A 23,800-nucleotide genomic window follows, 5' to 3' on the forward strand; every position below is an offset into this window, starting at 1 on the left:
AGCAAAACAAATATAATTTCATGGGTCTGCTTGGCTAGAGACATCTGGCCAATTATTGATCTACAAGGGTATCTATCCAGCACCTGAAATTCATAATTTAGTATTGCTTAGAAAGGGTCAGGCTACTATGCTTGACTCTTTATAAAATAGAGAGAAAGTAAAGTGGAAGTGCTACTGAAAAGTAGCAAAGTGTCAAAAAATACTCAAACATACAATTTGACAAGACAAAAAATTATGTTTATCCATTATTTCACCCATTACTCTTTACAGAAAATACGCTGTTCCCATCAAAATATTATGCTAAAATATCAAACATAAAATATTGCTATCGACAAAGCCATCAAATAAAATAAGCACTGGCCATAATTAAAGCTATTATCTCCATTTAGTAAGCATGGAAAACTAAGTCTATTCTGGGGAAAGAAACCTTTTTGCTTAATAATGCAAGAGATTCTTTTTGATGCTAAGAAATCAAATGCACTCTGGAATAATTACAAACCTTACTCTGAACAGTCCTCTGCCTCAGAGAGTGGATTAAAGGATGGATTGTACAAACAGCCATTCAGCAGAGCTCTTACTATCCTAAATAATCCAAGGAGAGACAAAGTCAGATCCAGTTCTAATTAACACTCATTGCTCATGGCAGGAGAACATTAACATGGTACATTTCCACTGCCACATGTTTAGAAGTCACAGCCAGTGAAAAGGACACTTGGACAAACAAACTAGAGCTTATGAATCCTTTGGGATAGCAATTCAGTAGAAAGCTTAAAAATATAGCTTGTTATCATTTTGCTTTCATTGATTTAAGCTGGGACCAAAACACAGTAGTAAAAAGAAGGTGAAGCCATGGAAAATGTTTTCTTATTCTATTTTACCTTTGCCACTTACATGAAGTTTGCATTGTCAGACAGCTGATACAAGAGGGGACAAGGTGACTGGAAATGATCCCGTGGGAAGTGCCACAAAGAAGGTGTGGCACCTCATCCTGGTGTACTGGCAGCTCCAGGGACAGGACCATGAGCCCCCACACTGCAGTGCATAGTCATTAATTACTTACTAAAGTTCAGGCAGCTCAGGCACATTCTTATTTCCAGTTGTGTGTCTGCAGCCAAAATATGTCTAAGTGCACAGCCAGAACCAAAAGGCAGGACAGCTCTCTTACCCAGAGGTCTTTCCAGATGAATTTATTACACATGTGAGCCACTCTGTTGTGAAAATTGTGTAAAAGAGATGCCTGACATGCATCTGAGGAGGGAGCACTTGGCAATTCTGGTTTACTTGGGAATTCAGGTTTATTCCAATCCTTTTAGTAAGACAGGACATGCCATTGAAAACAAGCACATATAAATCCTAAAAAACTTCCAAAGAAAGAGGACCTACGGACTGTATTGGGGAATAAGCATACTAAAAATAAAATTTCAGTTGAGTGCTGTAAATGGGATGAAATGTGTCCTGTTATAAATCTGTCAAAATGACACTGGGTTTACTTTAACTAAGGACCACAGAACCATATATTTACGAAGGCTGGAAAAAACCTCTAAGATCTCAAGCCCAGCCATTAAATCAACACTGCCAAGTCCGCCCCTAACCATGTCCTCAGGCACCTCATGTATGCATTTTTTGACAACTTCCAGGGATGGTGATTCCACCATTTCCCTGGGCAGCCTGTTCCAATGCTTGAGCATCCTTTCAGCGAAGAACTTTTCCCTGATATCCAGTTTAAACCTTCACTAGCACAATCTTCCTCCTGTCCCTGAGGAAGACCAACCTCCTCGACTGCATCCTCCTTTCAGGCGCTTGTAGAGTGGTGATGTCCCCCCAAACCTCCTTTTCACCAGCCCAAACAACCACAGTTAACTCAGCTGCTCCTCATTTCCCTCAGCTTCTATCTCAGATTTCTCAATACCATGTACCTAGCACCGGGGAATGAAAATGGAGATTGTTGTAATCACTAATGTTTCAGATACAAAATTTAATTGGCACTTTCCTCTACACATTAAAAGTGATTAAGTGAGTTTAAGAATCTTTTCCTTAGCCAGAAGTGTCCGCACTTCCCTATCTTATATCATTGGCACTTAAAATTAATGTTTTTTATCTAACAGATACAGCAGTCATAATAAATGTTTAAGATAACTATTTAAATTTTGGCTGTATTAACATTATAATGTAAAGGATCCTAATTTTATTTGCCTCGATAAATCAAAGATTAAACTCACTCAGACATTTTATCTTGCTTGCCCTTAGAATAGTTAAAGAAATTGACTTTAAATATGAATAACATGTCTTCGTTTCATGAGCTTTGTTCATTTCCATAGACTTAGTTTGAAAATAAAATTATTTCTAGTACTTACTGGAATGCTGATAATGAAACTATTGAATTGATATTTGTTGTCTGTATCTAAAAATGCCTTGAACTCATTTGGAGGGGTTGGATTCTTAAAGGAGAACCTGCCTCAATTTATGGTCCTCGCTATGGCACTCAGGGCCATATGAACCATCATGGACATTCCACTAAAAAAATGCGGTTCAGAAAGTTACAATTTGTCAAAAAAAGTCTCAGTACTACCCATTGAAATACCATACATTAATATTTATAGAAATATACTTCAAGACTCAACTTCGCAATTAAATTTTGAAAGATTTGTTTCCAATTCCTCCACGGGATTTTAGTTCAATGAGAATTGATTGTTTTGCTCTCACAGATACTGTTTCCACAGTAAAACCTCTAAAAATGATCGCAACGGTCTCTGCACAGCCATTGTACTTATCTAGAAAACTTTTGTTTTCTAGATGTGTTCAATCTAGAAATTTTGTGCTTCAAACCACAAAAAAGCAAAACTCCAGGGGATAACTTTGCTGGTGATACAAAAGGATGTGATTTGGTGGAATTGCACAGCAGAGACCCACACCAATTTGACTGAGAACACAGTGTCCAGGACAGCACTTCCATATCCTGCAGAATCATTGCATTTCCCCCAAAGAGGCTTTATTTTGAAGTTTAATTTGCTGGTTGTGAGGTGTGTGCTGCCCTCCCCTCCCTGCCCTGCTCCATCCAGCTTCCTGGGGACAGATGGCTTCAGGGCAGCCAGGGACTGTCTGGAACAGTGACCCAGACGTCTTGGCACTATGCAAATATCACCATCAGTCAATCATTTTGTTATAAACCCTGCACAGCCCACTGAGCTCTCCCACGTGGCAGTGGCTGCGCTCCAGGAGCTCCCCTCCAGCAGGGACAGCTCTCAAGGTCCTTCCTTCCTCAAGGCTGGAAGGTTCCTTGCCACAACAAGCCCTCAGGAAGTGATCAATAGTGTCCCAACCTTTGAAATGTTAGCCAAGTGATGCAAAGGGTTGGCTTTGCACATAAGCTCCTTTGGACACAGGTCACTGGCCAAGCCTGAGACTAGGGCTGGATCCAGCTGCAGGCTGGGAAGGAGTCTAGAAGGCAAGGGGGTCCTTCCTGAACCTCACGGCTCAGTGGGAGAGTGTCCCCGGCAGCTTTTCCTGACCTTGTCCATCAGGCAGTAAATAGTCAAGTGTACCTTGTTAAGGCACTGTCACATTTACCATTTCACTTTAACTTGCTATTTTATGTTAACAAGGTTTACTGCTGCTTCCCTCTCCAGTGAAGTGCATCACTCCATTCCGGACAAGGTACAGAGGGAACAGGTGAAAGGGGTTAACAGAGCAGCACTGGAGGGAATAAACATTTTCTGATTCTCCTAACACAGAAAAGGCAAGTTATCTGTTATGCCACTTGACAGCCTGTAAATGGATGAATGACTGCCTTCAATAGTGGTGATATTTACTGCCTCAGAAAGCTAATTCCTTTGACCTGAACAGAAATGGTCACAGTCATCAGAACTACATAAATACAATACTCAAATCTGCTCAAGCACATAACAGTTCTATGAAGGAAAGAAAAAGAATCACAAGATTATTCATAACACAAGACACAACCAGAACGAAAATTAATTTTTCAGAACCTGAGTGTTGAAAATCGCTCATGACTAATTTTAATGGACCAAAATCAAAGTTCATTCAAGTCATTTGGAGACCTTGGTGCTGGTATTTGCATCAGCACCTAAACATTCATCTTATTTACAAAGATAATTCATATTATGCTAAGTTTTACCCAAGCAATTTCTGCAAGATGAGAACATCTAGACACGTTAGGTAGTTAGTTTACTAGACTGTGTTAGACACCTAAAATTAGCATAAGTCCCAAGCACATTGCAGCATTTAATGTGTTTATCTCACGACATCCTTGTAAAGAAGAGGAATAATATTATCTCAGCTTTACAAAGTGAAAATGAAACACAGGATGAATATGGAACTTTTAAAACACAGTAAATACTCAGATCCTATGAGCACTGAGTGCCTGGTTACCGTTAAAAGTCTGAACGTGTATGTTCTACAGACTGAGCCACTGAGAAACACAATCTGTGACAAAAGTGATCTTAACCAGGACCAGTAAAGTCATGAACTGTAGTGAACTATTTCTGCTGCCTGTTTTTTCTTCCTTTAATGGGATCTAACTAGAAAAAAGAAAATGAAACAAAACACCACCAAAAAAACCCCAAACCAAAGAAACCCCACCAATTTCAAGCATCCTACTTCCATGTCTAGTTGAAATATCATGACTAAGTATTTCTTTGTTAAACACATCAAGCTATTCAAAGTTTGCCAAAGCTATACTTCAAGTCATTCTACTTAGCATTACATAAAACTCAAAATATTCCAACATACACAAACTTTTAAAAAATGAGCTGAATTTTCTTCATGCTTTAATCATTATCTTTGACTGAACCAGTACCAAGAGGTAAAAGTAAATAAAATGGGACTGGTTTGCTTGTTTTGTAGCATCAACTTGTTCTAATAGTTTATCCCTACCAGTGGCGCTCAACATCAGCAATCAGCCTTGAGATGTGATTTTTTTAAAAGCAGTTTAAGACAGAATCATCAATCCAGCAAAGTACCCGTCAGGATACATTCACCTGCAGTTTAAGAAAATTGTGTGGGTTAATCAGAGAGAAATCTCTGCTTTCCTGATGCAAAGCTGTGAGCTTTAGACTATCTTAAAGCATGGGCAATCCACCAAGGAACTACATATTCAGAGAGGTTTTAATGAATATGTATACATCAGCCTTCTTAGGATTTTCCTTAAAGGAAAATATTAGATCAAAGCAAAGCTAGTTTGGCCTACTACAGAAATTCTTTCTTCTGTACACTTCAATGCATTTCTGAAGCAGGTTTCCTTAGTAATAAACATTTCCTACTAGGAGGAAGAATTTTTCAGTTCATTATTTTCCAAAAAAAAAAAAAAAAATGAAAATAGAATCACTTAAACAGAGCAAATTAATGTTTTCTAGGACTAGCTTCTTCCGTATCCAGCCACAGGACCATAAGAATTAAGAGTGTCTAAATGTTGTGCTAAATTCACATTACTGCTAGTCCTGACATAGTCCACAGCTCCAAGGCTGTCCTACAGTATTGTCTCCTTTGAGTTCTTATCTCTTTGCATCCTTCCAAAGGACACTTTGCATTTCTGGGAAATATTACAGGATCCATGAGTAGCTGCTCAATAGCAGGTTGAATACACCATATTGCTCACTGTTAAAAGAAAGATTTAAGGACAGTTCACAGTATGTTCTAGTCTTGTGTTCTTTCCTTTTCATGTCCAGATGGGACTCCCATTATCCTCCTTCTTCTGCTGTATGATTCACCAGCAAAGATTTCCCTCATGCACATATTACAGCAGGTGTTCTGTTCCTTAAATGTATTCATATGGAGACCTAGGAGGGAAAAATATTGAGCCAAAATCTTAAGCGGAATGGAATGTAATTTAGAACATTTTTAGTCTGTGTTTTAGCGTATTGAAAACAGAGATTAATATCATTACACTGAACTGTAGCGGAGGTCTCAAAACCCGATATTGTTGAACAACAGCATAAATTTATTTTATTCATGAGTGAAGATGCCTCAAGCAACCTGTAAAAAAAAATCCAAGTAAATAAAATTTGGTAGTAGTGAGGAGGTTCCCTGTCTTGAGGAGAAGATCCACTTTAATTAGTCTGCCTTCTGTAAGACCACTGTTTTATCTTCCTACACGCTGTAAACTTCACATCCTGTCATTGCTGCCATTAATTCCTGTAGAAACCACCACTAATGAACGTAAAAACAGAGCAGTGTAATCCAAAAAACTGAAGTAGGAATCAGGAGGAATCTAGTAGGAAATTTCTGAAAATTCAAAACTACTTTTTTCCTTTTAAATTTGTTTCTACAGTTCTTAGGGGTTTTTTTTTCAGTCAAGGTGTAAATCCCCCATTTAAAAGAAAAAAACCAAAAACCAACAAAACAAAAACACATTAACTTTTCTAATACTATGGTTAATTTTTCTGTTTCCATTAGATTTATCCTCATTTCGTATGTAACAGCTGCCTGCCTTTCTTCTTCCTAATTTTATCCAGTGGATGTCAAAGCACATTTTTTACATAAGCAACAGCAGTTTTGGCCTCTATTTACATGTTCTGTTGAAACCCTGAAAGGGGCTGGCCATTGTATAAAGTGCTTATCATCTCATAACTGAAAATATTGAAAAGCCAGAATTTGAATTACTTTGAAGTAATGCAAAGCAACATCTTGATTGCTCCAAAATTACCACCTCCACAGCCACACTCCTCAGGTCAGCTTTTGACAGGGAAACAGACACAGAGAGAGAGCCCAGCCTCAGTCTTTACTGAAATCACCACAGACAAGGCCAGTGAATCATTATCAACTGAGACTTCCACAGAAATCGTAGCCAATTCAATTCTTTCTAGGATTTCACCAAGTGGATCTAGAATTTCATTAAGTGGGTCTAGGCTGCCCACACCTACTCTAAAACAAAACCTTCACCTCCTGCCAATCCCAGTTCAAAAAGATGGGGGAAAGGTGCTTTGGACCTCACATTTCCTTGGGGGTGCGTGAGTGATGCAGCAGCAACTTGGAGCCACATTTTTCTGCTGCTCTCCCAGGTCTGATATTCCACAGGCTTTGGATGCAGCTCCCTCTCCTTCCAGCCCACCCCTCACTCACATCTAAGGCACAGCTAGGATCTAAGCACATGAAGGTGCACAATGTTATGCTGTGCTCAACTACAAACACATTCTGGTCCCCTGTAGAATCTCTCGACATTTATTTGCAACATAAAAACCTGAATTGTTCTGGATTTTAACCTGGGGGCTTTGCTCAACATTGATGCTAAGCCTGAGAGTAATTAAATATGACACGAGGTGGTGTCAGGTTGGATTAGCTTTAACAAACTACTGTATCAACAAAGGGGGAAATAAGGAAAAGATTGGATTTTCTAGCCACAAATATTCCTTCTCCTCTTTAGCGAAATAGCTAGAGACAAGGAAATGTGTTGCAGCAAGTGAAAATGCCAAAATACATTTTCAGATAATCCCGCAAAATCTGCTCATAAACCCATCCATCAGTGCTTGGAAATTCTACCAACCCCAGGTTCTCTCAGGTAAATATCCCAAGTGAAGTCACCTCTATTTTCAGACCGAGGGCTGAACCTTCGTGTAACATTTGCTGTTTTGCTTTGAATGAAGAAATTGGCACTTTACAGATCAAAGTTTACACTATAACAGCCAGAAACTCTACTTTAAACTCCAAGAGTGTAACATTTTGCTCGCAGCACTGGGCAGAATTTCCCAATAATTTAGTAAAATCACACACACATTAATTACATAGAAGCAATCCGTATAACATCACCATTTGCAGGTGAACTTGTATTTGGGGTTCACATTTTAAAAAATTGCTATAGCTAGCTCAGCTTCATAGATTAAATAAATAGAGAAAGCACATTATGTTTTTTACACCACAAATCAGTTGGCACAGAAGCCAGAACAACTGCTGGATAAATAAAAGCTATGTAAGGAATATACGGGCTTTTCATATAAAATCGTGTCACTAAGACAGTAAAATAGTCCTAAGTAGCAGGAGTTTCAGCAGTAGGAAATCGTATGGCTCATTACTCTGGTTTGCTATCCTCTAGAGTTACGTTTTACATTTGAGGGGAATCACAGAAATCTACTTGGCAAGAGTAGAGCTCCACACGTTGACCCAAACTCCAACCCAGTTTTTCATTCCGAGGTCAATTCTTCTAGAATAATTCAGAGGTCAATTCTTCTAGAATAATGTGTGCAACTAGAAAAATACAAGAAAAAGGGAAGATCAAACCCAAAATGAAGTGCAACGCTCATAAACATTCTGAACGAAACTAGCACACTTCAAAATAATCACTAATAAAATTACATCTAAGTTTTATTTACACAGTGATTGCTTTAGAAACAGAGTGCCTGAGCAATGCTGTACCGTGGCAAGAACTGATACTACAGAAGTTATATCCCAGAGATGTTTTTGTTGCTGTTTTAGTGCTCACTTTTGGTCTGTTGTACACAGTTTCACTAGATAGATTGTGTCACTCTTCACCTTCCCACAGCTCAGGAACTCACTGTCTGACCAGGCAGCTTTTCCTCAAACGCAAAACCTACTCATGGAATAAAATACATTAAAAATAAAAAAAAATTAAAAAAGCTTATGAAAGCTTTAAGCTATCATAAATATGAATGCACTGCACGACATTTTAAATGCAAAGGTAAGAAAATATGCTTTAATAAGCTGAACGCTTCAGAACTTACCAAAAAAAAAAAAAAAAATCTTTCCTAAACATCTAGGGCTGCCATCACTGTAACCTGGTGAATGTTTTCCAGGAAACAAACTTTCCATTCAGCTATAAGCCGCTACAGATCTAGGAACACTCCGAGACTTGTTCCTGGAAAGTAGAAATCCCCAGCTAGTCAGTCAGAGGCACTATTGAATTTCCCATTATTTGCTCATGGAGGGACAATTTTTCTCAGTTAAGCTGATGTTCCAGTTCACAGCTAAGGCAAAAGGAAACTGCTGGTGAGCATTCAATACAAATATAGCAGGATACTGTTTCCACCAAGAACAAGTACTCCTCATGAAGCGTGTTAATGTCCTTTTGTATGGTTTAAAATCCAGAGAGAATGTCAGTTATCTGAACAAGTCACATTCGGTCAGGTGGAAAAGCAGATATTTTCTTTTTGGAAGACTTTAAGCCATTGTAACTCTACACGAGGCATTAAAAATCCAAACAAGATAATTTGCAAAGCTCAGAAACAACTCAAAAGTACCGCTGCTTTTCAGCAATTACTTTGAGAGCTGAAGCAGGAAGAGGCAGGTAATTGTCTTCATCATTTTCACAGCTCTGATTTTTCCTGATGTCAAAAGGGGAAGAATCACATCCTTGGAACTGCTGCCAAAACTGCTTTTTGGTGCAGCCCAGGGCACCTTTGGCTTTCTGGGGTGCAAGGACACATTGCCAGGTCCAGGTGAGCTTTTCATCACCCAGCACCCCCAAGTCCTTCTCCTCAGGGCTGCTCTCAATCCATTCTCTGCCCAGGCTGTGCTTGGGCTCGCCCTGACGCAGGGGCAGGACTTTATACTTGGCCTTGTTGGACTTTATGAGGCTCCAATTGATGCCTTAAGTTTTATCTTTCATGTATTTCAGATTCTGTGCTGCCCAGGGGTGCAGTTCTGAGCTCACAGTCAGTGCCACTCAGCTCTGCACACAGCAGGGACACAAAACAAAACAAATCCTTTTCCTGCTGAACACCAAGGACAACTTTCAGGCCCAAAAGGACAAACAAGGGTGGGCTGGAGGGAGGAAACAAGAAGGATGGGAGCTCACAGCCTGGAGCTGGAATTGAACAATTAAACCTCAATGTGCAAATGGACCAAAACTTATCAAAGTGTGAGACCTGGTGACCGTTTGTCCATTTTGTGACCATTTTGTGTCCACCTTGGGTGTAGCCCTGGCCAGACTCTTGTCCTGCCCAAGGTGAATCCTTAAAGGCCTTTCAATAAACATCTACTTTCTTCCCTGGCTCTGTGCAATCTCTGTTCCAGGTCACCTTCCCAAGGCATTACCAGCCACCCCACACTCTCAGTGCCACTGTCCCTGTCACTGCCCAGGTCACCTCCTGTCACTGCTCCCAGACATCCAGCCACTGACGGCCACCCTGAGTGGGACCAGCCAGCAAGACATGTTGAATTTTAAAGACCTATAATACTCAAAAAAAATTGGGACTTATCAATGCAAAGTAAACCCGAAGCAATTTGGCAACATTGTGGTTTGCTATAAAGAGGCCTTTGGGTGAATAAGCAACTTGAAAATGTGCCAGAGCAACGGATTTATTGATTCAGAACAATAAAAAGGCCATATTTAGATAAAGGATAGATCCAAAGCACTGTGAAGTCATAGAAAAGTGTTCTGCTTGGCTTCAGTGGGTTCTGCTTAAGGACACAGTTAAAATTAATACAAGGTTATTCACTGCGGGGCCTCGTAAGGCCACAGAGTTAAACACAACCACCGCCTTTTAAAGGAAAGATGTGGCATGTCTAATATTGACTTTTCTACTCTGCATGGTTGGGGAAAGATTAGTATAATCTGCCACGCGTTTTGATACTGAATTTAGAAAGATTATAGGAGATCATTTTGTCCTGAAGTCACATAAGATAGATGTGGAAAAGAAATCTCTTCAGAGACGCCCTGGCTTTTCACCCATCCCTAACCCTTAAAGAGAGGCCCCTTTTCTACGGAGTGGGAAAGGAAATAGATTCCATTTGACCTGAAAATAACAAGGATTACTGAAGGACTCATGTTAGCCTTCCTCGGGATTGTTATCAGAAGGTACTACTAATATTGATTTTGGAGAGCCTCGCTACCTGAAGACCTGAAATCAGACAGAAATCTGATTCACAGAAAATAGTGCCACTCACAGTCTGCAAGAGTATGTAACACTGAATTCTTAACAAGACAAAAAAAAATTCTTAAGTTTCAGGTTTTTTAAGTTTCTTATCCAAGTACTAATTGCACTTCATCTGAAATAAAATCGAGTCAATGGGGATCATCAGCTTTTTTATCCCTTTAATGAATGTCTCCACAATATAATTTGATATTCTAGTTCAGACCAATTCAATAAAACTTCTTGCATGGTGACAACTACTGAAGACATTTAATAATTCCACAGTAGCCAGCTGTACTGACAACACCTTAAGGAATTGTCACACAGTTAGATCTGTTTTCATTGATGCCTTGCAGTCAGAAAAGCCTGAGCATCAAAATGAAAGAAATTAAAATTAAATATTACTCTTTTTGAAGAAAATAATTTCAAAGATTAAAAATTTGATGTCACCTTGGACTATTACAGTAATTCATATTTTTCTCCATTTTCTTTTTAAAAGCTGCACATCATTCCATTAGATTTTTATTGATATTCAATCAATCTTGCAATAATTTGAGTCCATCTGGTTTTTCTGTTTTATTTCTACCCAGAGCTTGAGTCATAGAGGATTTCTCAGAAATCATAAATATTCATTTCCAAGTTAGTACAGGACTCAGATCTCAAGGACAGAAGAGAAGATGGTTTGTTTTGGAAGTTCCCTTCCACTCTGTCACTAGGAGTAAAAGCAGCATCATTTTGCTTCTCGAGGTAAATAAGGTCCTCCTGCTGACACAAAACACGGATAGAATGCAGACAGGATGGAGATGCAGATCTGCAGGGAGGGAAACCAAATGCAGCAGCATGAAAGGACACTTGAGTTATCTGTCAGATGTGGTTCTAAAATCTTTAAAATCTCCTCTGGTACAGTTTTACTTTCTCAGTTGTCTTTAAGTGGCATCCATTACTCAGCCAGATTATCCCAGTGCTGATGATCAGACAGGAATAGAACCAAGCTGCACACCAGATGTGAGAGGGTTTACAGATAATTGTGTCATAATTAAAACTATGCTAATTGGAGGGATTATGGCAGCGTTTTCCTGCTGTGGATCCTTTTTTTTTTCTTTTATTACCTCAAAAAGTTTGATCACAAGGCCAAAGCAGGAAGGTTGCTAATTACTTTTACCTTCCCATCTGTCCTCTTTGAAAATCACCACCAATTTGGTAGAGTGGGAAGATTTCAACGTTCTGTGACTCCAGTCCAAGATCTGGAGACTTTCAAAACCGCTGGCCAACGTGGGAAAGATAATCATTGCTGTTATCAGTGAGATTTCAAAGCCAAGCCTAAAGCACAGAACACGCTGGCTTAATGACAACCACGGTGGTTCTAAAACACTCAATGCGTGAATGTACTGCCACTTTTGTAGCAGTCTAACCCCCTGAATGCTGAATTATTTCATTTTCCAGGGGAACAGAGCTATTCCATGTGTGGTTTTAGCTGATCTCCACTATTTTCACTACTGAAACTCTCCTATTTCCCAATCAATAAAACCCAGAGCAAGATCTCAGTGCTAATTCTACTGTCACGTGATGTTACAAAAGACTTTAATCAGGGCTGCTTTGCCCAGAGATGATAAGGCTCAGAATCACATAAAGATGAAGCAGTTAAATCACTCCGCTTTGTAAATTACAGCTGATGGTTTATTACTCTCAATGAAGCAGGAATCCTTATAAGTGAAATAGCCCAAATTAATGTATTGATATACTTAGTGGGGAAATGAATGCAAGCCCTTCTGTCCTGGAGAATAGCTAATTTAAACATGTTAGAATCTCATACTCTTGATTATCCTCCCACTCTCAGTAATTTTGCTCTGGGGCAGCCAGTGGATTTCCAAGAGGTCACCAGCAATTTACACCAACATCAGGATTATCTGGTCCAGACAGTTAGTGAATGGGTATTTAAAAACAGAATACTGTAAAATGAAAAAGGTTTTGCTGAAGAATGAGATTCTAAAGTGCATCTGTGAAAGCAAAAGGAACATGAAATTAGAAATATATACCAAAGCACGGTGGGCAATTCGAAACAGCCATGATGAAGAGAGCATGGGTGTGAAGGGTAAGCAGTTTATCCAAACTTAGAAAACCTTTAACATGCCTTTGCAGGGTCAGCACATTCACAGAGTTACCTGAATCCATTCAGAACTGACAAAGATATCAAAGAAATACGCTTTTACATTGCTGGTTATAGTAAGTCTGAATGGAAAGGCTCTACAAACCCCCAATTTTTCATTAAGCTATAACTGAAGGAAAACAAACCCCACTATTAAAAGAAGATATTGTGATCCTTTAAAAAGTTTAGAAATTACCTTGCTTTCCAAAAGTACAAATAAAGTCTTTGAGAGCAACCATCACGGGTTCCCATGAAAGGTTCTGCATTAGCCTTCTACTCATGCATAAAAATTGATTAACAAACCAGAAAGCTAAATCACCTGACCAACAAATAAAACAAACTGTCCAACACTTGATTTTGACTTTATTTTATGATTACTTTTGTGCACTAGGAGCATTGCCTGTGACATGGGATGCAAGCCAGACGAGGCAGACAGAAAAATAGCACAGCAAGAACAAGGCTTAAATATACAACATGTCCTTCTCCAGTGTCTTACCCACAGAAGTGCTCCCTCTCACACTGGAACCTTTGGTGATACATTCCTGCATTCAGCTTTTTTCTCTGAAGTTCAGAATAAATCACCGCGTTAAAAAAATATTCAGGCACAGTTGAGAAGTTCAAGGAACATTTCCCAGGTCAGATTCCTCATTATTTTTTCTTTCTTAATTCCCTTCATAAGCTGCCACTCTCACTGGCTCCTAAGGAATTACTAATGCAGCACTGTAAGGATGCAAATGAAATTCACTTTTCTCTCCAGTCTCTCTCTGACCACCTCATTCCTATTCTGCAATTAGGAACCTCATGTTCTTTGTCCATTTCAGACACAATCATTCATCTCTCCAATTCCCTATCACTACCAGAGGCTATTCCAACTCTGTTTCTGTCTTTGATTTTATTTCTGATGTTCAGCTCTTGGTACAAAAGGTGTTACATGCTTTTTTTTATTATTATTTTTACTACTTACACTGCACTGAGCACCACATAATTTCGCTTTTAAAATTCGTAAACTGCATTTGAACCAATGAGTAATAAGGTGGGCTCAGGTACCTGGAGGTTATTCATTTCACTTCTGCCTGAGTCTTCTCAACCTTTGCTCATACAATATTCAACTACTCCAGCCAAAGAGACTGTGAATATATACAAAGAAAAACTTTTACTTGGTATTGAAAAAGGATGGCAATTTTGTTGGATTATACAAAAGGCTGCATAGACAATTTGATATATTCACTGTGCAACAGAAATATCTTTAACAACCTCATGGTGATTTAATTCCCCAGCAAAAAAAATGTACTGAAATTTATTTCTTGATAAATATGCTACCTTAGAATAATAATGGTGGAGGTAAAACTTGACAACAGTTATAAATCAGAGGTTTCATATTATAGTAATGACGTTTCAGATTAACGATTCTCCTTTTTATGTTAATGTTACAGAAGTCTTTATTAGAAATACACATGCAGTTAAATACCTCTGAAAAAGGCCTTCAGTTTCCCATGGCTGCTTTATATTTTAGGTTTAAAAGAAGTGTGAAAGTATAAAGAATCATTGCAATCCAGTGTTGCAGAGGCACCATTGACCATTAGAAATTCAAAATTTCAAGATCAACCCAGCCAACAAAAATAAAAGAAGAAAATTATCTAAAAGTGCATCTGATTCATCTGTCTCCTCTAATTCAATACCAAGAGTGGTTCTGGACTACCTGACCTTGTAGTTCTGTAGGGTCTGAGGAATGGGCAATTCCTTAGTTTTAAACATTTAAAAGTTTAAATGGTTTAAAATAGGTCAGTGGGGAGGCTGAGAAAAATTTGAGATTTTTTTGGTGTGAGGATGGCACTACACGTTTAAGAATATTGTATAAAATTACATGAAATAGGAGAAGATTGAGGATGCCATTATATTTTTAAATATTTACTGTCTTTAAATTACATATTTTAAAAACTCAAGAGCATAATCAAATACGGATCTATACAGAATTTTGCACACATGTATAATTAACATACATATTAAGAGTTTCTTTTTAGAATACAAAACTTGAAGGCCTAATCAGTAACCAGCAAGCGCTAATTACGCACTGAATTTATGTTTGACAGATAATATTTTGAAAAGCACCTGATTTTCAAAGCACTGAAAATTGAAAGCACAAACAGACTTTCAAGTAGTACATCCAGCATCAGTTGCATTTTTGTGAGGGGTAATTATTTTGAATACATTTCCTCACGGGTGTGTTTGTGTGTGTGCATGTGATGCTGAATGAACACAAGTAAAACTAAAATTTCCCTGGAATATAATTTTTTACCTCAGAAGAAGCAAATATTTTTTATGTTCAAACTAGTCCATCATAATACAATTTATTATCCAGAGAAGGACATGCCTACACTACACTATTTTCGGGGACATTACTCCACTAGACACAAATTGTTCTCCACTGTTCCTTAGTGAAAAATGCTATAGCCCACTAAGCACCTGGAGTCTGATTGACCCACCCCAAAATACAAGTTTGAAATACGGCATTTTGCACCAACTTTGCTGACATTGCTGTAGGCTGACAAATTCTGCAATTCAAGTCCTAAACCTTTCAAAGTTCACTCCTAAATTTTCTCTGTGACCTCTGATTTTAAGATGAAAGTGCCAGTGTCAAAAGTTGCCAGATTTCCATTTTGTCACTGCCCATCTGGCGATAGACATGGGCAGAGTAATATCGCACCAGAAATTTCCAAATACTTCAAAAATCAGAAACCCTCCTGGAAGTGAAATTGCCGGCACGTTTCCTTCTACAGCTACGAAAGGACTACACTTTCTGTATCTGGCCTTTAGTAAAACTTCTTGCCAATGTGAGATTCCTCTCATCAGCTGATGGAAGCACAGTTCTGTCTTACAGGGTGAATTTAGAAAAGAAAAAATTGTGATCTGCACCCTTTAGTCTGCAAGTGCAATGAAAATTGTCCACCTTTTCCCAGGATTCAATTCAGTATTTTCTGTGGCTCCCAAGCTCGGTAAAAGCAGTCTGGAGGAACTGGCATGCTGCTGCACTTGGACTGCATCAATTATAAATCAAAGCACTTCCATGGCATCTCCCACTTTGGAAGCTCGTGTTCCTCCAGCAGTGGCATCCCTGTGTGCAAGATGTTCTGGGAATAAGAACTATCAAATTTCAGAAACCTCAGCTGCTGGTATAATGTTTTTGTTGTTTTTATTTTTTCACCTGCTTCTTTCATTGCTTTGCTGTAATCACATTCTAATGATTTAAAAATCTTCTGGCTTTGTTTGACAGAAAGGCAAAGCTGCTGCTGTGTTTGATCACCAGCCTGCCTCTGGCGGGCCGCCAAGAAAAGGTTTCTTTACAAGCACTGGTAAAATTTTGTTTCCTTTTGAAACAAAAAAAAAAAAAAAAAAACAAAAAAAAAAAAAAAAAAAAAAAAAAAAAAAAACAAACAAAAAAAAAAAACCACAACAACAAAACTATGAGAGAAGTTTCTAAACCGGGCCAGCTTCGTGCTAATTTGTGTAAAGCTTTGTCTTTGATTCCTTGCAAGGCTTAAACCGGTGATGTAGAATGATGGGCATTAACCTGACACCTCATTTCAGAGACTGAAAAAGCCATAAATGCATTTTCTGTTTGATTCATCTCTGGCCTGCACATTACACACTCGGTTTCATGGGGCTCAATGGTTGTTGAACTCCTCAGTTCTGCATTTTTGGGGCAATGAAGATCCTTAATTTCATATTTGTGACAAACTAAGTTTGAGGTTCTTTAATCTCTTCTGTGCATCTGTGGATCTTTAACACATTAAGAACCTTAATTGCACATTAACCCAATGTCTTCTCTGGTTACAATTCTATCATTAACACAGAATTATACTGAGTATTTCTAATATAATGAGGCTATAAAAATCACCAGGGTTCTTTAACATGGAAAAAAATTTCTCTGGACCTCACCTGGCTTGTAGATTATAAAATGAAACATAATATTCAATACCTCACTGAATTCTAGACACGAGTATAAATGTCAACGTTGTTTTTGATATAGATCTACACCCTTAATTGTAAATATTTAAAAGCAAAACTATATGTATTACCAGGTAGGCTGCATAATGAGATCCCAGAAAAGACGTAAGGAATTTTCTGTTCTTTCAGCTTTCCTGGCATGTCAAAAGTGTCAAAACCTCGCCTTCCCTTGCTTTCAATTAAAAAAAATTATATATTTAGTTATAAAATAATAAAGAAATACCATTTAGCACAGAGTCCACGGTAAGGATAGCAGGAGAGTGAGGTCCTCCTCATCAGGTCTGCAACCTGATAAACCCACAACTTCAAGTGGTTTTAATCCTCCACCTCAAAGTGACAATATCGTGGGTATATAATAAAATCACTTTGATTTCCTTACACTACATCTGACTTGAGTCTTCATTAATTCCAAGAAAATCAGTAGGTGATTAAAGCAATTAGCACATTTTGATTTTTCACAACTCTGTAGCTACTTTTAAGCTGCATGTGATCTTTCTATCATTAACTTGGCATTTTGTTGCAACTGAAACATGATCTAAGCCTCAGTAATGACAGCCCTGTGATTGCAAGCAATCAGAAATCAGGTGAGCTACAACAACAAAAAAAATATGATTCACAGAGGATTAACACGTTGCATTACCATGCTCTTAACTAGGAATGGGCATTGACATCCAAACAGTGGGATACAGAGGTTTACATTGTAAAGTTATTTATTCTTAATGCAACGATCTAATCTGATTATTTGTAACAGTGCTGGTAGGTACGTTTCTTTTACTCATGTAGTTAAGCCAAGTATTTTGGAGTAGAAAGTTACAAACTAGGAAAAACCTGCCTGATGAAGGTAAAATTTTGCCCCAACATGAAACTGCTCTTCCTATTTTATCCATTAATTGCTGTTGGATATGCTTCACTAATAATTCACTAAAATAAATTCTGTGGATTTTTTTTCTCCTCACTGCAGATGGAGAGAGAAGATCTCTGCCACAATTCTCTGAAGCAATACATTTACATATGTAGCAAATCTCATTAATTTTCATTTTCATGACTCAAGACAAACTGACATTTTTCTCTTCACTAGTTAAGTAAATTCTTTTCACAGTATTTCAAAGGCTGTTTTTAGCCCATGTTTTTGTCAGCACATTAAAGTTTTCTAGTGTTTGAGGTTGACAAGCATTAGTATCCAGACATTTACATTGCAGTCAAGCTATTCATGATGAAAAGTTTCAAATCAAACCTCAGAAGGTGGGACAGTATTTTCTAATCACTAAACCAGACTTATACAATCCGACTGAAAAAAGATAGGGAGAAAAAAAAAATCAGAGCAGTTGTGATTTGAATTTAGAGTGAAAAATAATGCAAATAAAGATCAGGCTTATTAGAACCAGCATCTGATTGGACACCCAAATGCATCTCCCAAAGTGGAGTCTTTTAATATATTATCTTGGGTGGAAGTCTATGTCTGTTAAAAGAGATCACCCACACATCTTTTATTGTTCCAAGAGCTTCTCTACTATTATTCTAATATTCTATTCCCTTCTGTGCTCAGGCATCTCTCAGAGACCTCAGCCTGCTCCAATAAATTTAAAAGTACTGTTGGCCACTGTTGGACTGCGGTAGTTTGTCTAAATCAAAAGGCCATGCCTTGAGTGAAATATGAATAGAGAAGAATTCCCTGTCACTCCTTCCCCAAATTAAAACCGAATCTCTAAGCTTTCCTCATTAACCAAAAGAGGTTTTCATTTAAAACCTTGGAGAAAGTAAGAAATGCTTAAATCCAGCCTCTTTTCCTGATTCCCTCTGGGGTTTAAGGCAGGCTGTGTAATCCAGCTGCTCTAATTAGCACAGCAAACTGCAGTTTTGCTTATAAGAAGAAACAAATTAAAACTTTATTCTTCTTTTTCTCAGTAAACTGTATTCCCCAAATAAAATAAATTCTCAGAAGAGCAGTAAAGATAGAATGCATTTCACATAACCTTAGTTTGACAAAGGCAGAAAAAATGTTTCCACCTTTTCATCATTTACCAGCTTGATTTTTCATTGATATTAATTTCCTGTTAATTTCAATCAAACAGTCATGGAAACACAAATTGTACTAGTAAGTGAAAGGTCTAAAAGAAATAGGTCACCCACATGAAAATATTTCCATTTAGAAGAACAAGAATAACTATGTAATATGTGCTTCTCAAGCCCATTCAGCTCTGGTGTTTTCTTTGAGATTCCTGATGGAGAGGAACGCTTTTAATGAATCTAGATGCGGGAGTACACCTCACAATTCCAAAACTTGAAGTGGTTTTAAAAATTACACTAAAGCTTACTGTGTACACAACAGTCTCTATTCAACTAATTCAAAGTCAAGCCATTTTAATTCTGGAATGCAAAATACGTGTATTAATATTCATCCAGCTTTTGACTTTGCTGTGTGTTGAGCCCGGCTGGACTCCATTTGCCCACCCAAAGCTGTTCTATCGCAAACAAATAAAGGCTTGTGGGTCAAAAACCACTCAGGGAGATCATCACCAACCCCCATCACAGGTAAAATGGGCTCAACCTGGGGAAAATTAGTATTATTTATTACCAGTCAAATCTTAAGCAGACCTTCCCTCCCTCCTCTCTAGTTCTTCCTGGCTCAGCTTCACTCCCGAATTCTCTTCCTCCTCCCCTTCAGTGGCATAGCAGGAGACATACACAGCAGCAGGCCCTGTCAGCCTGAATGCTGAGTGTAAAAACTTGGGAGGAACAAGCCTCAAGTTAACATTTCTGCTCCCAGAAACTGTTCCCCAGTTCAAATTGCATCAAATTTTACACTAAATCTAAAGCCTGAGACTGCCATGGCCTAGAAAACATGAAGTTTGAGTGATATTCTGACTGATCTGGAATTCTTTCATTCCAACAGTGACCCAAATTTATTATCAGAGTGGATATTTTTATTAGGTTTGTAGGTGCTACCACATTAATGCATGCCAGGAGGGAAGCCCATATAATTAAAATTCTATGAATATAAGATTAGTAGAAACTCAATTATGAAGCACTTCATGAACAGAAGAAAACAAATAATACAGAAAAACAGTGTGAACATCCTGACAGAGAAACACTCTGCTAAATATCCATTATTTTATTAATAGTGTAACATGGCAAATGTCAGTCTCCCCAGCAGTTTGATTTAGACTGACCTGATAAATTATTTGTCAGTGTAAGAAGATTGTTTCTTAATTCATAAACAATTCCACACATGTTTATAGAATAACCCCACTGAGATCAGTGGAAGCAAGAGTAATCTCAGCTGACTATATCACCTTTACTGCAAGAAATATCACCAAGGCAGGATGAAGATGGGAGTAACCTCACATTAGCTATGAAGATTTCTAAACAGGCGTTTAAAAAAAAAAAAATCTCAGCCAAGAACATAAGGATTCTTCTGTACCACAAGGAAGGAATTAAAAAAAAAATTTAAAAAAAAAGAGATAAAAATGAGAATCTAGGCAAGATTAGCAACATGTTGACCATGAATTAAGCCCTATTTAATCACCAACAAAGAAGTGTCTGTGTAAGGAAAAGAAGCAGGAATTCAGGTGGTAACTGTCATCTAAACACCACTCCTACAATGAAGTTAAATACTATGAAATTAATGTCAAATATATAGATTTGTGATTCTCCTCACTTAACGCCTTTGTTGATGCTTTTACTAAATATTCTTCTAATAAAAACGGATTATTGAGTGAAATAAATCAATCCTTCGGTTTATCCTACAAAATATCTCCCTCATTTGGATGTCACATCAAAATAGAGCAGCATACCGGAAATTCCAAGCCTCACCGCGTACTTTTTAATATTTTCCTTCTGTTCTCTCTCCCTCAATTCCATAGGAAAACGAATGAGAAAATATGGCCTAAATCACCATTCATTTTCATCTGACCAATTCCGATCCTTTTGGCTGCTAAAGCCTGACCCAAACCTCCCCAAAATCAATAGCAATCTGTCCAGTCACATGCGCTGGCACTTCACACATTGACTGCTCCACTCACTAGTGGTTCAACTGTTTGTACATGAGACACCAGGAAACCACAGCCTTAACTCTCACCATTTCCGAAATTTTCTGCTCTTAAATGCACTTGCTCTGCTGATAAGATTTATTTGATGAGATCTTATTACACGGCAGCTAATGGAGTACTAGAAAGCAACTTCCTCATTTCCTTATTGATTTTTTTCCCCCCTCTTTCAGCTCTCAAGCAAGTGCTTCCCAGCACGCTGAATTTCCCTATTTGGAAAGTCAATTACCATCTACTTTCTCCTGATGTTAAAGCACTAATAGAACAGAAGGGAACGGAGGGGGGAAGAACAACAATTTTGGTTTTCCTTTATTATAAAACATCTTGATTAAAAAATAGTGTTGGCAAAGATACAATGAAATCAGAACTCAATTTCTGGTCCATGCAGGCAGGATTTATTGTAAATCCCTCATTTACTTCATACACATTAATTAGTCACAACGCTGGTGTCTAACTGTGCTGCTCTAGTACTACATGTGCATGCATTGCCACTGCAGACAGGTAAAATGAGAACCAGCAGAAATCATTCCTGAACATTTATTTTTCCCTTTCAATTCCTGACCCTCCACAGCCACAGTTTCCTCTTGAAAACCTGCATTCGCTGTGCAATTTTGAAAAAAGAATGCCAAGACAAATGTAACTCAAGGTACCTTTAATCTAAATGCCAGCACTAAGTGTTTTATCAATTGTCATAAATAACCTTCGAGAGCAGGAATAGATTTTTAAATTTTAAGAGTGCTGCAAATTTGGAGAAAACAACATTTTGTGTATAGGCTCCAAGTAAGTTTAATGTCCGTGGAAAAATTTCAGATACAAATAACACATTTTTATTGCTAGAAACAAGGACGGAAAGTATTTCTTTTTCCATAGGAAAAAAAACCCATTATGCTAACAAAGAGAAAAATGCTTATCTTGGAAAGGTCTATGTCTTTGCCTACGTAATTAAATTGTTGCATTAATTATTAGAAATGCTCAGGTCTCAAATTAAGCATATTTCAAAATAAAGTTAATTACTCATGTCATGGAGACTGCTGGTTACCCACATACCCAAACTCTGTGTTCTCCTATTTAATCAGTGTTTTATTTACTTGGAGAAGTGAAGAAAAGATTCAGGGTTGCACAGCTGTATTATCCTCCCCTCCCTCCCCAGGTTTTCATTATCTCTAAAATGATAAAACATCCCAGTCACTCACACGAGTCTGACCATGACCTAATCTTGCAGTTGGTAGCCTGAACAAAACCTCCCAAACTTTCTTCTGCTCCAAGAAAAGGTGGAACAGTACCAGGTTTTGAGCAAAAATAACTGATAAATCTGGGGATCTCTTACACACGCAGGTGCCAAATGAGATGTTTGGGAGGCCAAACTTCGGCAGGCTCCTTCTTTGGCTGGCAGAGACCAAACTGAGCTCCTGTGGTATGAAAAATGCATCATCTATCACAATAATAACAAAGGATTTCCTGACACAGGGCTCTGCTTTTCCTTCCAGAAAGCAGACGCTGCTGCTTGAAAGCTGAAGCTAGTAATGGAGGGGGGGAATTAAAAAAAAAATTACCACCAAAACCTGAGCAAACTGGCAAACAGGCTGCAAAGATCTGACTGTCTTCATTGAAAATTCACTGTCTCTTGAATGATAAAGATTATTTCTAACCTTTGATAAAAAGCTCTTTTGAGGCAGCATCATCACACTGTTGCTTCTTATGGGCAGCTGATACAAATTATCATCAAGAAACTATTTAAGAGGCATCGCAGCACTTTCCCTATTGAACAACACGACCTCTGATGACAAGTAACTGTAATTACGTATTTTAGCCTGATTTCAGGGCAGAACAAAAGAGAAACTTATGACAAACTCCCACGCTGCCAAACAAGCTATACAATATATCATTAGTGGAAGTAAAACTGGTAGGGTTCAAACGGGGCAAAGTCTTTGGGAAGAGTGCTGAGCTTTCCAAACAGTAGCAGCTTGTGTTCTTTGTGCCTCCTGTCTAATCAGTTATTTGTGGGCTTGGTGTTTTCCTGGCAGCTGCTGTACGGACACAAGATCAAAAGCTGTAGGTGTAAACAACGTAAGGTTTGTTAGAAATGAGGTTCCATCAAAACTACCTCTGCAAAAAAGAGGAAAACTAAAAGCTTATACTGCAGTTTCTGTTTGGAAGGCAAATCCTGCTGAATTCTGCAGGAAGTCATTAAATCCATACCACAGAATATAGATTTATCCCTCATTGGGCATTCTTTATATATTTCCAGATTAAACACCTTATCCCGAGTGTACAAAAATCCCTGTCATCAGAAAGATTTTCTTTTGTGCTGCTTTAGAAAATAGCTTGAGGAAATTCTGTAGCTCCACACTTGGCCTTATGCTTTCAGGTTCCTGTTGAGGTTTGGGTCCATCTTTACATTATGAAATAATTCAGAAAAAGGCAGAGAGGCAGACACAGGAAAAGAAAAAAGTTAAAACCAAAACCAGAGGAACATAGCAGACCGTACCCAAGGTCGGAATGTGGTTACGAGCATGGAACTCAACAGCAACAGCAGAAAGCAATCATGATGTCCGGCCCACAGGATCTCCAGGAAAAGCCTTGAAGTCACAAATCTCCTGCTCAATAATCACAGGAGTTTGGTGCCAGTTGCAAAGAACTGGAGAACAGGAGCCAGCTTAGATTGCTCTGATGATTCCCTTCATTGCAAAATGTCAGCAGGGCTGTTTTTTAACCAAATATCTGGCTGTGCACTCCCACCTGAGCTCGTGGTACAGTTAATCCACCCAGTGTTGTTCCTGCAA

This window comes from Chamaea fasciata, unplaced genomic scaffold, assembly GCF_029207755.1.
Source record: "Chamaea fasciata isolate MVZ Bird 193981 ecotype frontalis unplaced genomic scaffold, bChaFas1.0.hap1 SCAF_22, whole genome shotgun sequence".
Taxonomy (NCBI): Eukaryota; Metazoa; Chordata; class Aves; order Passeriformes; family Sylviidae; genus Chamaea; species Chamaea fasciata.